This window comes from Triticum aestivum, chromosome 1B (assembly GCF_018294505.1).
Source record: "Triticum aestivum cultivar Chinese Spring chromosome 1B, IWGSC CS RefSeq v2.1, whole genome shotgun sequence".
NCBI lineage: Eukaryota > Viridiplantae > Streptophyta > Magnoliopsida > Poales > Poaceae > Triticum > Triticum aestivum.
The window spans coordinates 25,076,889-25,080,795 of NC_057795.1; the positions used below are offsets into that span (position 1 = coordinate 25,076,889).

The 3,907-nt window shown below is 43.8% G+C and overlaps 1 long non-coding RNA gene across 1 annotated transcript; it reads right to left on the reverse strand.

Annotated features, from left to right (window-relative positions):
* Window positions 1-2,378: 2,378 nt before the first annotated feature.
* LOC123085262 (uncharacterized) lies at window positions 2,379-3,240 on the reverse strand. Its single transcript, XR_006439644.1, has 3 exons — window positions 3,052-3,240; window positions 2,572-2,981; window positions 2,379-2,480 (listed from the first exon to the last, which is right to left on the reverse strand). It is a non-coding gene; the product is annotated as an uncharacterized lncRNA (long non-coding RNA).
* Between the last annotated feature and the right edge of the window lie 667 nt (window positions 3,241-3,907).

A 3,907-nucleotide genomic window follows, 5' to 3' on the forward strand; every position in this document is an offset into this window, starting at 1 on the left:
GACAGTGACCGACCAATTATGAAATGTCGACCTCTTCCACGATCCGATAACTCATTAGAAAATTCTCAAATCCATACAACTACATGCAACATAAAACCTAGTCTAATCTTTGCTGGCACCGGTCCTTATTGCTCTCTTCGGTGTCCATGTCCGGTGGCCGTGAGACCCGCGAACTGATGGTCCTATCACCGGCGAGATAGAGTAGGACATGGTACATGGACTGTCCAACATGGGATACCAGGCGCCATCAGCTGGCATGCCCTACTCTTCTTCGTGAGAGCCCCATTTGCAAGTGGCTTCTATATCTCGAAGCTTGGCTGCTCGTATAGCACGCCCCATCTGCAAGTCATCCGCGTCTGGCTGGCCTGAATCCACATCAAAATGACAATTCATAATTTATTTTAATATCTAAATTATTTGAAACAAAAATAGTATTCTACTTTCCCTCTTCCTTTTATGTTATTTGCTAGATCTTGTTTACTGATCATATGTTCAGAGGCCCCGAGCGATATCAATGACAAGGATCTGGCTTGTGGTGGTGGATGACGTCCGGTGGTGCACATGTGTGGGGGTTGACTTGGTCCGTGTTGGTTGCCTTTGCGTTGTGCTCTCTTGTCTGCTGCATGTTGGTGGAATCAGTGCAAGGCGGGCTCTCCCGACACTGTTGTGTCGTTGAATGGCTCGGAGCCGATGGCCATGTGCATGGCGGCATTCAAGCTTTCTCGGCAGCGGCAATCGACAATCGTTGTGTTGTATCACCCCATCCCCCGGTCAATCGGTACAGGCTGGTGATGCAGGTGCTTCTTATCGTGGAGTTGTGACCCAGACCCGATGGCTGATGCATGTCTAGGAGTTGAAGGAGTTGCCTTTCACTCCTCCTACCCTGGTTGTCATGGTTGGGTGGCCATGACGTGGATGATTGGCGGCGTCTAGGAGCATGGATGCCAGGGCTGCAGCTCGGATGGTTGTCCGCATGTTTGGCTCTCCAGCATGCATCATGGAGGCGGTGGTGACTATGTCTTTTGGTCGTATAAGGTGGAGAGGGGTGCAGCGGTGGGTTGCTCGGGCTTGTTCTCTATCGTGGGCAATGGTGATGACCAGATCTAGATCTAGTGGCTTGTGCTCGTGCCAACGGTTTTGGGTGCATCATGCTGGCACAGATGAGCTGCCGATTGAAATATCCGCGCTTTGGCGTGGGTGGCTCCAACGCCTACGGGTGCTGCTCCTATTGGGGACGTCATTGTGGTTCTTGGCGCTATGCCAGGGTTCTGGGTGAAGACCTTAGTCCGTCTCAGATACGACAGTGTAGTGCCCTTTTTCCTCGTGAGGGTGCAGTCATGGAACTTAGGTGCCCTAAGGCATGTCATGGCATTGTATTCAGACCTAACTGTGTTATCTTTCGGCAACGTAGTCAAGTGCGTTTGAGTTGTCTGGATATCCCGATATCTGCTGTGTAAGAGGTCCCCCTCACTATCTTGTATCGTAAGACAGGCGAGAGCCCGTTTCGAGAAGTTTCGAGAACGACACATATTTATATATTCAACCAGCGTGATTTTGAGAACGTTTTCTTGAAGATTGGAGAAAGCCTTAATTAATAGTTTGACAGCCAAAAAATAAATTAATAGTCACATGTTTTGGTCGATCAGCCAAAGAAAACCTAAATAAATCTTGATGCCAATGTCTATATAGCTAACAACAAGAACTAGGATTCTGTACGATCCAGATAATCATCACAAGACCTAGTCCTCCGAGTCGTCGTTGGCACGGATCACGAAATAGGCGTGTCCCATGGCGTGATTTATCTCCTACTAAAGACCAGTATGTGCATAGTCTACTCATGCCGCCTCTCCCCCTCATCCTCTATCCTTGATGCATCATGATGAATCATGCCGCCTCTCTCCCTTATCCTCTCTCGATTGCAGCACTGATCGGGAACCGGAATGTCAAGCTCGATTTCTAGTTTGAGAAGCTAGACCCCTTGCCGGAATAAGTTGCTTTGTCGTCGGAGCGGTTGAATCCTCGTAGGGTAGGAGATATGTTTTTTCGGCTGATTCGCTTGACCCCTCACCGGTTAAGCTGATTTATCTCCGAAGGACATGGATATTAGCTTATTGTTTAGCGTCTACGGCGAAAGCCAGGCGCTAGGCCAATGCCCAGCGGTTAACCGTGCAAAGGCGAGCGCTTAACAAACAGAAATTACCAAAACAACAAATATAAAAGCGAAACCAACTTGTAGTAGTACCAAAACTGCAAATAGTTCTTAAATATTCTAAACCCAAAAAAACATTATAGTTTCCATCCATAACCAAACATGACAAGATGAGTGAAGTAATCCTGACGGTTCTGCATGCATAGAAGCATATTTACTTGTTCAAAACCCTCAAGGCCGCCGTAATCTCCTGAGGGATGTTTCCAGTAGCTAGATTGTCTTTCACCATGAGCATCTGGACTACCACTTGGCTCCTGAGCATAATTGGATCCTAGAGACAGACAATGAAACAAATTCACCATTAAACGCTGAAGTGGTTGCATTATAAATGGCACATTAAAACTCGTCGTATAGGTAATTACTGTGGTGTTCATCCAGGTCATGCTACGCAAAGAACCGAGCTGGTGGGCCATCTCTTGTAGAACTAAGAAACCCGAGTCTTTGCTGTGACAAACAGAATAAAAACTTGAGATTTCTACATACTGCATCTTATTCATCTGAAAAATTTATTAAATTACCGTCGAAAATTGAATGACATGTTGTCTTGTCGCCAATCCATGAGTTCGGTGTTCCATCCAAGGACCCTAGCCTGCAACACTTCATTGAGTTCTTGCTTCAAAATAGTGATCTCCTTCATCATCTCTTTGTTGTGAGTGCTATTTTCCACTTGTCGTACGTCTAGTGATGGATTAAATACGATAACCCTTCTCCTCATCCGATTTACCACGAGTAGACCATACGAGGAATCCGGGATAGACAACGGAAGTAGATACTACAGAATGTCAACACAGGTTAATTGCTATCAGGAAAGAAAAAATAATTTAGGAATTAAAGAATCTTACAATTGTGGAGTTGAACACATCATATCTAGGAAAGGGCTGTAGAACAGCATTGTTGATCAGCGTCGAGGTGCGCTGCCCTTGCGGCATCCAGGAATACCTTAGAGCTCGTGATTGAGCATGAAACTGCAAGTCAAAATAATGTTTTCCTCCAACCATGTTGGTGCCTGCATGCCTCTCTACTTCAGCGCTCGCAAGCTTACGAACGGCGAGATTGAAGCAATTGGGATGTAGGCTTGCTGAAGTAACAAATAGTGTGTCCTTCAGCATTCTGAGGCTGATTTCGATCCGGTACGGTGTATCGCTTCTTATCCAGATTGAGCTACACATAAAAATATATAAAAAATGGTTAGCACTATGAGTGATACTTAAAAACAAAATTTGTTCATATGGTAACATTTTCTAGATAATCTAATAGCTATGAGCAGAACGTAATATTTTGATAAACTATAGAGCAAGAAAATTGTTGCAGCACCTTCTAGCAAAAGCTAAAATTAAATAATAATTTCTCCGTAAGAACAATATTAATTTGCTAGAAATTAAGAGCAGGAAAATTTAGGTAGCAACCTTTATACCAAGCTTGCTTGTTGTTTAAAAACAATATTAAATGGTTGTACAATAAACTAACGACAAGTTTTTCAACATTTGTACTGCAAATAATACGGTTGATGTTCAACGACAATACTGCCAAAACATTTAACAAAAATAATTTTGTATTGATGGCCGCAAAAAGTAAGATTTAATCTAAAGAAAAACAAATCAAGCAATATCATACTACTATATCAAACAGAGTCTGCTGTGTACGACCTAGTTCTAATGAGATTTCTTTAGAGAAAATAAACATACAATAGCATAACTT